This window comes from Lipotes vexillifer, unplaced genomic scaffold (genome assembly GCF_000442215.2).
Source record: "Lipotes vexillifer unplaced genomic scaffold, Lipotes_vexillifer_v1.1 scaffold496, whole genome shotgun sequence".
NCBI lineage: Eukaryota > Metazoa > Chordata > Mammalia > Artiodactyla > Lipotidae > Lipotes > Lipotes vexillifer.
In genome coordinates this window covers 6,090,103-6,103,457 of record NW_006786690.1, presented here as the reverse complement: position 1 = coordinate 6,103,457, position 13,355 = coordinate 6,090,103, and the positions used below count along the sequence as shown (strand labels likewise).

At 36.5% G+C, this 13,355-nt stretch overlaps 2 non-coding genes across 2 annotated transcripts; one reads left to right on the top strand and one right to left on the bottom strand.

The window, feature by feature from the left end:
• Window positions 1–1,629: 1,629 nt before the first annotated feature.
• TRNAR-CCU (transfer RNA arginine (anticodon CCU)) lies at window positions 1,630–1,702 on the top strand. The gene has a single exon. It is a non-coding gene; the product is annotated as a tRNA-Arg (tRNA).
• Window positions 1,703–11,840: 10,138 nt separating this feature from the next.
• TRNAE-UUC (transfer RNA glutamic acid (anticodon UUC)) lies at window positions 11,841–11,912 on the bottom strand. The gene has a single exon. It is a non-coding gene; the product is annotated as a tRNA-Glu (tRNA).
• Between the last annotated feature and the right edge of the window lie 1,443 nt (window positions 11,913–13,355).

The following is a 13,355-nucleotide window of genomic DNA, read 5'->3' as shown; positions in this document are numbered from 1 at the left end:
AAAAAAAAAAAAAAAAAAAAAAGAAGAAAAAAATATTTTTCAAGTTTATTAGAGATGGGGGAGTCATTGCACTTCTCCAAATTGCCTGTATCAACTGAGACAGTATCATTTAGGTCTAAAACTTTAATCTGTGCTTTACATAAAAACAAAATAAAATAAAAACAAAACCCAGCCTTCAGATCTTCAAATATATCAGAAGATAATTTAAGCTTATAAAAACAGGATAATAAAAAGGTCATTTATTGAAGTAACGTACAGCAAGTGACTACAATTCATGATACTCTGTTGTGGGACTTCCCTGGTGACAAAGTGCCTACGAATCCACTTGCCAATGCAGGGGACATGGGGTCGATCCCTGGTCTGGGAAGATCCCACATGCCACGAAGCAACTACGCCTGTGCGCCACAACTACTGAGCCCACGTGCCACAAGTACTGAAGCCTGAAGCCTAGAGCCCATGTTCTGCAACAAGAGAAGCCACCGCAATGAGAAGCCTGTGCACCACAATGAAGAGCAGCCACCGTTTGCTGCAACCAGAGAAAGCTCTCACACAGCAGTGAAGACCCATCACAGCCAAAAATAAATAAATTAATTAATTAATTTTTTAAAAAAAATACTGTGCTGCAAATATCCTATGATATGGCTTATATGTGGAATCTAAATTTAAAAAAGGGTACAAATGAACTTATTTACAAAACAGAAACAGAGTCACAGATGTAGAAAACAAATTTATGGTTATCGGGGGAAAGGGGAGGGAGGGATAAATTGGGAGATTGGGATTAACATATACACAGTATTACATATAAAACAGATAACTAATAAGGAACTACTGTACAGCACAGGGAACTCTACTTAATACTCTGTAATGACCTATATGGAAGAAGAATCTAAAAATGAGTGGATATATGTATACATATAACCGATTCACTTTGCTGTACACCTGAAACTAACACAACATTGTAAATCACCTATACGCCAATAAAAATTTTAAAAACAAGAAAAAAATAATACTATGTTGCATATTTGAAAAGTTCTTACCACAAGAAAAAAAATTTTGTAATTCTGCATGTTAATTAGACTAATTGTGGTGATCATTTTGCAATATTTATACAAATATTGAATCACTATGTTGTACACCTGAAACTAATGTAATGTTCTGTGTCAATTTATACCTCAATTAAAAAAAGGAAATCTCCAGCATCAAAAAACAACAAAAAATTGACTGAAAATCATTTATTCATTATAACTGAATATCTATTTGATGCTCCCAAAATTCTGTATTAAGTACAAATGACGCATAAGGCACAGGAATCAAAACCATTAAAATTTAGCTGCAAAGACAAGAAAGTTACAAGAGAAATGATAGAGCAAAGCACGAAATTGATTAGAAGCCAGAGAAGTGAGTCATTTAGGTACAAGAGAGGTCAGAGGCAATGGGTTAGTCAGGAAATACCTTTAGAAGGAAATGAGAATAGGGCCAGATTATGAAGGACAGAAAAAGCTGGCTAAATGAAAAAAAGGGGGAGAAGACATTTTAGGAAGGGGAAAATATTTTAGGAAGGAATTGTTATTGAGGCTCTTCTATTTCAGGAATAGAAAACAACAAGGAAAGATCAGAGGACTAGGGACTTCCCTGGTGGTGCAGTGGTTAAGACTCTGTGCTCCTAATGCAGGGGCCCCAGGTTCGATCCCTGGTCAGGGAACTTGATCCCACATGCATGCTGCAACTAAGAGTTTGCATGCCACAACTAAGGAGCCCGACTGCCACAACTAAGACCCAGCGCAACCAAATAAATAATAAGTAAATAAATATTTTAAAAAACCAAAACAGATCAGAGGACTAGTGTGCACTAGTTGGGAGAGAAAATGATAGGACTTAAATGATAGATTAAAGGCTAGAGTGAAGAGATAAAAATCAGCCTCTCAGGTAGATGAGTCAGGCAGCAGCAGTGGGAATACTGTATCAAGAGAAGTAAGATGAAGCAGGGAACCCCAGCAGTGGAACCACAACAGCAGTGTATATATGTGGAAGTAGTCTAGACACATCATTAGCAATGATTTCCTAGAAATGTTTCAAGGAAAAGATTAAATCTTATGATACAGGAAAAATAAGGTCATTGGTGGTCATTCACAATGTTGTTATAAATACAGTGGTAGGAACAAAAGTCAGGGTGAATGAGTTTTCTGGAAGTGGAGGCAACAATAAAACTGTTGTTTTGACAAAAGGGAAGAAACAGAATAACAGGTAGCAGGAGCAACAGGCCAACATGGGGTATACCTGTGCAGAGGAGAAGAATAAAAACACAAAAAGGGGAGGGAATAAAGCAAAGATATTCTGTATTAAGAAGAAAAAGTGTCAAGAAAAAGGACGTTGTACTGGCCCTGATAAAGAAGTCTACTAATCCTGCACTGTATTTGCTTTATCTATTCACTAAAGAAAACTTAGTTAATTAATGACATTGTGAAGTCAGTATAATTATTCTTCTGTTTCTGAAATTAATAATGGAGAGAACTTGGTCAGAATAGCCATCACTAAAAAGTCTACAAATAACAAATGCTAGAGAGGGTGTGGAGAAAAGGGAACCCTCCTACACTGTTGGTGGGAATGTAAACTGGTGCAGCCACTATGGAAAACGGTATGGATGTTTCTTAAAAAACTAAAAATAGAATAGCCTTATGATCCAGCAATTCCACTCCTGGGCATATATCCAGACAAAACTATAACTGGAAAAGATACATGCACCCCCAATGTTCACAGCAGCATTATTTACAATAGCCAAGATATGGAAACAACCTAAATGTCCATCGACAGATGAATGGATAAAGAAGATGTGAGATATATATATATATATAATGGAATACTAACTACTCAGCCATAAAAAAGAATGAAATAATGCCATTTGCAGCAACATGGATGGACCTAGAGATTATCATACTAAGTGAAGTAAGTCAGAAAGAGAAAGACAAATACCATATGATATCACTTATATGATGTAGAATCTAAAATATGACACAAATGCACTTATCTACAAAACAGAAACACTCACAGACATAGAGAACAAATTTATGGTTACAAAAGGGGAAAGGGGGTGGGGGAGGGATAAATTAGAGTTTGGAATTAGCAGATACACACTACTACACATAAAATAGATAAACCACAAGGTCCTACTGTATAGCACAGGGAACTATATTCAATATCCTATAATAAACCATAATGAAGAATATGACGACAGATGAATGGATAAAGAAGATGTGAGATATATATATATATATAATGGAATACTAACTACTCAGCCATAAAAAAGAATGAAATAATGCCATTTGCAGCAACATGGATGGACCTAGAGATTATCATACTAAGTGAAGTAAGTCAGAAAGAGAAAGACAAATACCATATGATATCACTTATATGATGTAGAATCTAAAATATGACACAAATGCACTTATCTACAAAACAGAAACACTCACAGACATAGAGAACAAATTTATGGTTACAAAAGGGGAAAGGGGGTGGGGGAGGGATAAATTAGAGTTTGGAATTAGCAGATACACACTACTACACATAAAATAGATAAACCACAAGGTCCTACTGTATAGCACAGGGAACTATATTCAATATCCTATAATAAACCATAATGGAAAAGAATATGAAAAAGAATATATGTATGATATACATACACACACACGTATATCTGAGTCATTCTGCTGTATACTAACACAGCATTGTAAATCAACTATACTCCAATAAAAAATTTAAAAAAAAATCATGGGGAGAATTCTGTTACAGAGTAAAGAGGCAGATTACAAGTCAAAACAAACGGACTATTCAGTAACTACAACACTGTGAGTAACAATCTCTTAAAGCTTCAGTTTCTTCTAGGAAGAAGAAAAAAGAGACAATATCTATTCCTTCCTTCATAGGTGTTGTAAGAATCTAACGAAATACGGCACTAATACAAGTGCCTTAAGTACTAAAACAAGATCTTTTCATCTTCAATGATAAAGATTTAGCAGGAATTTTAACTATCTTTGCACACCTTTTAGGTCCCTATTCATTAAGTAATTCTCAGAGGGACTGGAGGGAGGGATGTAGAAGATGCTTTAAAAAAAAAAAAGGTTGAGATACACTGAGAAGAAATGGAGGAAAGATTAGGTACTTGATTTTAGTGAATCTGGAGAAGGATGTAGGTAGGGACAAATGTCTGGGGCAATTACTAGAAAGATGAACAAAGGCAAGCAGCCAATTAAGGTTGGACAACATGGCTTTGTGTTGGATCAGTTCATCTTGGCCCTGACTTTGTATGAACAACTTTGCTGGTTAGCATACTGTTTAACAAGTATTTATTGAGTATCTACTATGTATGGGGCTCTGTGTGTGCTCAATCAAAATCGGGATTTGTAAGGCACATCTCTTTCCCAGGAACATTATCACACTTAAGTATGTAACTGGGCTCCAGGAACCTGCCAAGTACTTTATACTGCTTCATTTAATCTTCATGATGCCCTATGAGACACATTATATTAGCATCTTAATTAGTATCAAATTAGTATCTTAATTAGTATCAAAAACATTCAAAGGATATAATAGAGGTAACCCAGGGATAGGAGCTGGCATTGTGCTTACAGCAAAAGATGAATAGAGACTTTGTATAATTTGACACACAAAAATAATTTTGTGTGGATTAAAGGAACTCATTCAATTTACCCTAAGGAGTTCTGCGGTCAGGATATGTACAGAAAGATGCAAAGACTTCAATTTTATTACAAAGGACTATGAAGAGGATGGGTTTCTAAATTCTAACTTACTAGAAATGAAACATAAAGCAATATACTAACTAGACTAGCACAGGGTAATGACTGAGAATCTAAAAACACATTTTTAAGAAAAGCAAATATTGATCTAAACCTGAATGACAGAATTCTATGATATATGAGCCCTCTAAATATAGTGTCTGTTTTGAAAAGCACACAGAATGCAATTTCAAGAGAAAACAGTAGGTGGCTGGCATCTATGATAGCTTTTAGAATAATGCTTGTAATATGAAAAAAATCAGAAAAAATCTTAAACTAAAATCTCTACATATAATAACAGGGCAGAAAGACAAATTAAAACAATATCATTATAATTCCAAACCAGTGTTAGAGTGTGCTTCTGTTCTCACCTGGGTTTTAATGTTTTCAGGATCCTCAGCTTGGCTGTCTCGTTTTTGGCTGGGCTTCCAGGCGTTCTCTGCCTTTTTCAGGTGCACGTCTTCTTTTACAGAGACTGTGATGATCTTTCTGGGTTCTCTTCGCTGTCCAGGTTGAGATCTCCGTGGTCCAACATTCAACAACTAGGACAAGAATATTTTTTATAATATCGACACAGAGTACTTACAATTTACTGTCTCTGCTGTGCTGCTCAAGTCAGGACTGATGAACACACCAAACACTTCTGGATGCGAAGATGGGTACTAGGCATTCAATTTAGATGTGATCTTTTTTTTGGAGGGGGATGTCTTAGAATGTCATCACTGTAATTTACACCACCACTACAATTTTTGACCATGAAATCCTAAATGAGATAACTAAAGTGATGGAAAATTGTGTTTGATAAAGCTGTTATTCCTAACAAAAAAGATTACCCTTAACTGAAGCGTCTTCTTTTTTTTTTAAACTAGTTATGTGACTTGGGACTGGTCACTTGAATAATTACAAAAATTCACAGGCAGAAATCATCGCAGTTACAAATCTGCTTCAAAAACTGGGCCTCTAAACTTCATGTGAAATGCAAATACACCCTTACCATGAAAATTATCTATAGCATAGACACCCAGCCTGACTGTAGATCTTAATGGATCCCTCAAAGTTTGCTGGGTCAGAAATACTAACACAAGTCTTCCTTCTATTATTAATGAAATCCAACTCTCTGAAAAAAATGTCTTCCTTTCTTTGTCAGCTCTTTGTTCCTTCTAGAGTCCCACCATACTCATTCTGTTAAAACCAATATATGCCAGCACGTCACACTGGTCATCAAATTAAAAATTGTTATTGTAAGAGCAATGGTAAGTTAAAAGTTGTATTCTGTGTATTAAAATATTCATATAGTTGCTACTCTAAATGCTTGGAAATACTTTTTCACAATTAAATATTTGGGTTGATGATAAGTTCTGCCCCTCCCATATTTATAGCATATTGACAGCCTTTACTTTTTCTAACATGTCCTTCTCTAAACGATGAGTAAATATTGCAATTAGGTTTCAAGAGGAAAGAAAAAAAAAACTTCACACAAGACATATAGACCAGAATCATATCTCACTTAATGTCCCAACACTACCCTTTAAGTAGAAATTTAAAGGTCATGCTTTATATATAAAGACACATTCTAAGAGACATGGTCTGAGGCCTCTGATAAGCTTCAAAGCCTTTACACATGACTTACCTCAGAATTAATTATTCTCTTACCCTTTACCATCTGCCCTAATTAGAAATAGCAGTATCAAGGATGTATCAGGATCAAAACTTAGAATTTCTGGACAATACACAGCAATCTTGTCAAATACAGCCAGCTAAAGACTTGGTACTGATGATATGATCTTAAGACTGGTTCATAAATCTGAAAAAGCTGAGGTCAAATAAACCCAGAGGTACCACGCATGGCGTAACTGAGAGAGAACTGAAGAGGATCATCATACTAGGAAAGTACCAACAGGGAACAGCTGCTGACCCAGACAGTACTGAAACCTTGATATGGTAGCTCAGGCAAAAGAATTCTGTTAAGAAAAGGTAGTAAACCATGTATTGTCTGGTTCTTATAACTCAGGATATATTCTAGTGTTAATTCATGTGGGTTACTATCTTTTTCAATGTTTGGATAAAATTCAAAGATTACAAGACATTTAACTTAATGCACCTGCACATAAAAATCTGTCAAGAATAAAGATTGGTGGGTGTAATAAAAGGTAATTATGTCAAAATCATGTAAGAGCCATAGTATAATCTGTGGATATAATTTTAATCATGTTTGAATAAAGTTAGAAAACGTCCACTTCCAAAAAATACTGCAAACACCAATGAATGTTTGAGATTTCTAAAAAGTAAATATGATTTATGCTACAACTCTTTACCTGCCCTAAGACAGGTAATATGAGTGATATGAGTGAATTTCAAACGAGCAGCACAGAGATGTGAGAAATATTACTAAATAGATAACAACAGTGTTTCAAAGGAAAAAAAGTTTTGAAAAGATAATATAAACTGTTAGTCTAGGATTAAAAAATTGAAATTATAATCCATGTGCAACCTTCCAAGACAAATTTAACTTTATCTGTATCTCTGGATAAAACTAAGATAGATACTGTTCACAAATATTTACCTAAGTATACTGAGTCCTCAACAGATTTCTATTCTTATAAATGCTTAACACCCTTGATTAATTAATCTCTAATGTTCTTATGTTTATACTCTGAGAATGTTTACCCTCTGAGAATGATTCACTGTCTGGTGAAGTGGAGAAAAGAGGCAGATTAGAAGACAAAAGAATTGTGGACTCTTGAATATAATTCTGCTACTTATGAGCTAAGTTACTGTAAGCAAGTCTCAACCTTGTTGAACTTAAACTTTCTCACATATTAAGTGCTTATCTTACCTACAGGTTATTATGAGGATCACAGGATACAATAAGGCATGCAAAAGGACCTTAAAAACTAGGTACGATATCAGGTATTATCAATACCAAAGGAAAAAAGGAACTTTTAAAAAAGTGATATATAGACTGGTATAATTACCTTTAAACATTTCGTGTCCTTTGTGTGTGTGTGAAAAACTTAATATAAATGGTCAGATTTACAGTATCTTTCAAAAGTTGCACCATATGTAATGAATGACTTATTTACTAAATACAAACAAAATCTAGGATCCTGTGCTGAGGGTTATGGAATGTATACAAAGAAATAAAGCCTGGTTTCTTTGCTTGAAGGACAATCCTGATTGACAACTAGAAGAGGAACTTTTGAGGTATAATGTGTGCAGGGTCCACAAATGTCAAAACTAAAATGAAGTGTCAAAATTTGAGGCTAACTAGTGAGCCACAATTTTTTTCAGGTGAGCTAAAAATTTTTAAATTTTCTACCCACTCTTTTTCTTCAGTGTATTAAATAAGAAACTGTACACATCTCTGCGGTAGAATTTAATATACATTGCTCCTATTTCACTCAGAGACTATAAACTCAAACTCTTCTGCTTACCTGGATAACCAAAGAAAATAGGACCAATATTCGTTCTAGCATTTTTTAAAGAGAGATAACCAAGTGTCCCTTTAAGAGAGAGGGAAGGATGATATGAGCTTAGGAAACCTCTTTGCACCTAGGATTTTTATAACAGCTCAGTGAATCTCAAAGTTAGTTAAAATGAACATGAGTGGCAAGTTACCAGTCTAGGTCCACAGCCCCTTTCTCAATATATTTCTTCTGGGGCACTTTCTGTGATGTCCGCCAACAGATTACTATTAAAATTAACACCACAAGAGCCAAGTAATTTGATTTTTAAAAAACTAGAGGGATGATACTGCCTGGGTGCTTCCAACAGATATACACTTAACTGCCCATCAAAAGACCTAACTTTATGTTTAAAAATTGTATGTAACTGTATATGACACTAAAACAATTGCTACACATTAAAAATATTTTATAACAAGTCTGTTGCAGGAAAGTTTATACCAGGAGTCCTGGAAAATTAAGCTATTCTAAGAAGCATACCTAGTAGATCTTAACATCTTTGCATGGTAATTATTTATAAGCCAATTTGGAAGCTGTATGTAACCAGAAACTATGAAGAAGAGTAGGGCTGCTGGTTTTTTCCAAGCAGCATTATTGATTGTTCCTTTATATTATATATAATATAAAGGATATGTATAATACATATCCTTTAAAATTCCTATCTTTATCTTCACCAATATACCAAGGCAAGCTGGACAAATTACATGTAGAATGTTTGTTTGCTATGGGAGATGTTGGAAGAATAATTACTTGCATTAAGACTTAACATATTGGGGCTTCCCTGGTGGCGCAGTGACTGAGAGTCCGCCTGCCGATGCAGGGGACACAGATTCGTGCCCCGGTCCGGGAAGATCCCACGCGCCGCGGAGCGGCTGGGCCCGTGAGCCATGGCCGCTGAGCCTGCGCGTCCGGAGCCTGTGCTCCGTGACGGGAGAAGCCACAACAGTGAGAGGCCCGCGTACCGCAAAAAAAAAAAAAGACTTAACATATTAATATTACCCTGATTAATCAAAATAATTCCACTTAAAAATTAGCTTGTGGCACATGACAAAGCTATGCAAAGAAAGTGAATTAAACAAAGCACATTTTTTTGGAGACACTACAAATTATTGATAATGGCTCATTTCCTGGCACATTACTTTGCACCAAATAACCCATTTATCTGATATATGCAGGCACATAAATTATTGGGCAAACATACATTGTGATAGTTACTTTTAAGACTCCTTTTCTAATTTCAGTATTTTGAGAGAGAGATAGTTATTCTTAATTCATAGTATTTCCTTTACGCTATACCTGATTATTAGACAATAGCAAGCTGATAATGAAAAGTGACAGTATACACGGGAAGAGGAGATGCCGGAATTCATATCTCCTGTGACTAACACATGAACAAAATTGAGCAACATGATAACCACAGATATTAACCAGGGAATAATCAAAATGGCATCAACATTACTTCAAATGTTTGGCAAAACAAAGATATAAACCGAAACCAAAACTGAAACAAACGTTAACAAATATAACTTTAACCCACCAACAAGGGAAATAATGCTGAAAAACAAGGTATAAAATGGTTTCTAGAAAGCTGCTTTCTAAGACTCTCTGGTGTGGAAATTCAAAAATGTAGAAAAAATTTTAATTTGGTATTTAGAGAAATTAGATAAACATTAAACTTCAAACCTGTGTGAGAACAGAATATTATACACACAGAGGTCTTTTATGCTCAATAAAAAGTATGCTTCAAATTAAGATTTTCTGCAGGTTTTGCTGTATAAAGCCTCCAACACGGTGGAGATCTTCAAGTATTTTCAATCAGTGTTTGGCTGCAGGCAAATAATTCAAATAATTCAAAGGTCTACCAAGTGTCATTTGTTTTCAGACAATGTAGTCTTATTTCAAAGCAGGTTTCAAAAGTTGCCATTCCAGGAATAAAAAGGTGATGGGGAAATAAAAAATGTCACCTTATATAAAAATATTTTTACAAACATAAAAGAAAGTCGTATAAACAGGGTGATCCGCAAATGCACATCAAACCCCAAAGCTCCTTCAGAACTTCAGATTAAGTGTTCTCTATGCCATTCCAACTCGGGAAAAAGAGGTATATTCACATCACTGGCAACTTTACCCCATGCTTTCTGTAAGTCTACAAAGCATGGAGTAGGCAGAGCCTGCCAAATTCTGCACAGTGCAGTGCCCCAGCATAACTCCATCGGTGATGCCACTTCCACCGCTGAAGAGCCTGCCACTGGGGGTGTAAAGGCAATGTGCAGTTTACCAGCTGCACTCTTTTGCACGTATCATTTTTTCATATTTTGACTTCACAACCTACAGCAAATGAGAAGAGCAAAACAGAAAATATAACACCACAGACTACTGTTTTTTTGTTTGTTTGTTTTTAAAGATTCAGCACACCCCTAGAGGCAGGCTCCTCAGGGGTGGGTGAGACATCTCCAGTGGAGTGCAAGTTGGGGCTTTGCTCTGTTCCAGAATTGGCAATCCATGCCTGCTCTGCACTTTGCAAATCTGTAGAAACAAAGACAAAGAGAGGACCATTAGCTGAATGTCATCAGAGATCTCTAGTATACATATCAGGACACCTCAAGACAGAACAGGAATCCTATTCAGGGTTGGCTCTATTTTTAACCCATTTGCAGGTCTTTTCAACTGCAAAAATATGAAAAAAAAATCGAGACCAAATTAATGCGGACCAGCTTCTTTCAAGTAAAAATGACTCAAGTGTATTCTTTGTTTTAATATTAGTATGGAAAGGATAGTCTTCGCCTTTCCTACTTCTTCTTCTTGGTTAGAATTATCAAGGAATAAAAGCTGCTTGCTCTCTTGCCGTTAGACAAGATGACATGAAGTCTATGACAGTTTCTAACTAACTGGGTTGTAGGGAACTTGCACTTACAGGTACACCTCTTCCACCAGGGGCTTGCCTTCCAAAATCTGCAAAGGCTGGAGTAAAGTCTGGTCCTCGAGGTAAAATCCGAGGATCCAGAGTGCGCATTGGCAATTTGGGTTGGTTGATCTGCACAAAGAAACAAAGGAAAGCTTAACACAAGTTCCAGAGCATTCAGTGCCACGAAGATAAAAACTTAGACTGAAAAGTTATGTCAGCTGAAAAGACAAGCACTGGCTTTTTGAGCCAGTGGGAGTCTGATCTGAATCCTGATAGATTCTCCTGGGCTAGCCACAGAGCCCTTAGTCAACGATGGTTTTTTGGTTCCCTGGGAATGATTAGGCCTACAATTCCCAAGGGGAGGCTAGACAATCAGTGGATTGGTTCACTAGACACTTAGGACCAGTAGAATTGCACAAGACAAGCTATTTTGAGAACTTATGAACTAGGGCCAAATTTTACAATCTTTTTCCAGGATCATCAAAGCACTTGCCTCTAAGAAACCTGATATTGCTCCTTTTGGTTTTGATGCTGTTGACTTATGGTTAGTAAAGGATGCATTCTGAGTGGACAACAAATCTCAAAAGGAGATAAGTTTCACGTATGATGACTCATTTACTTTTCTTTTCTTTTCTTTTTTTTTTTTTTTTTGGTTGCGCCGTGCCCCTTGCGGGATCTTAGTTCCCTGACCAGGGATTGAACCTGGGCCCTGGCAGTGAAAGTGCCGAGTCCTAACCACTGGACAGCCAGGGAACTCCCTATGATGACTCAGTTAAAATCTCACTTTGTCTGCCATGTTAATCGGAGATTATCTGGCTTTGTATAGGCGTATAATGTGACTATAGACTCAGCAAAGCTAAGTAGCTCAGTGAGAAATCAACTCATGATTGGCCAAAGTCAGAAACAGATAAAGCAGGAAGACAGGAAGGAATATCTTCTAAGATGATAATCTAATTCAGTGTGTATAACAAAACTTGCCCTCTGAGGTACTGAATTAGTTTCACATTAGTACCACCAATCATTCAACTGTCCTCATGTTAGTACCTAACAGAGAGGACTCAGCAAGAGGAATATAAAGATCTGTTGCTATAACAGAATGAAATAATATAAATAAAGTCTGGAAAGGCAGCTGCTGGAAATCCCCATAAGAACTGGATCTCATTCTGTAATTAAAGTTACACTTTAATTAGGGATTAACAGTTCCTCTATAAAATGAGAGCTTAGTCACCAGAACTGGTTCATCATTGATTTACATGAAATTATTTGGGCAGATATACTTTACACCTTTTTTTTTCTTAACATCTTTATTGGGGTATAATTGCTTTACAATGGTGTGTTAGTTTCTGCTTTATAACAGAGTGAGTCAGTTATACATATATATATGTTCCCATATCTCTTCCCTCTTTGTCTCCCTCTTTCCCACCCTCCCTATCCCACCCCTCCAGACAGCCACAAAGAACCGAGCCGGTTTCCCTGTGCCATGCGGCTGCTTCCCACTGGCTATCTACCTTACGTTTGTTAGTATATATATGTCCATGTCTCTCTCTCGCCCTAACACACCTCACCCTTCCCCCTCCCCATATCCTCAAGTCTGTTCTCCAGTAGGTCTCTGTCTTTATTCCTGTTTTACCCCTAGGTTCTTCATAACATTTTTTTTTTCTTAAATTCCATATATATGTGTTAGCATACGGTATTTGTCCTTCTCTTTCTGACTTACTTCACTCTGTATGACAGACTCTAGATCTATCCACCTCATTACAAATAGCTCAATTTCGTTTCTTTTTATGGCTGAGTAATATTCCATTGTATATATGTGCCACATCTTCTTTATCCATTCATCCGACGGCGGGCACTTAGGTTGTTTCCATCTCCGGGCTATTGTAAATAGAGCTGCAATGAACATTTTGGTACATGACTCTTTCTGAATTCTGGTTTCCTCAGGGTATATACCTAGTAGTGGGATTGCTGGGTCATATGGTAGTTCTATTTGTAGTTTTTTAAGGAACCTCCATACTGTTCTCCATAGTGGCTGAACCAATTCACATTCCCACCAGCAGTGCAAGAGTGTTCCCTTTTCTCCACACCCTCTCCAGCATTTATTGTTTCTAGATTTTTTGATGATGGCCATTCTGACTGGTGTGAGATGATATCTCATTGTAGTTTTGATTTGCATTTCTCTAATGATTAATGATGTTG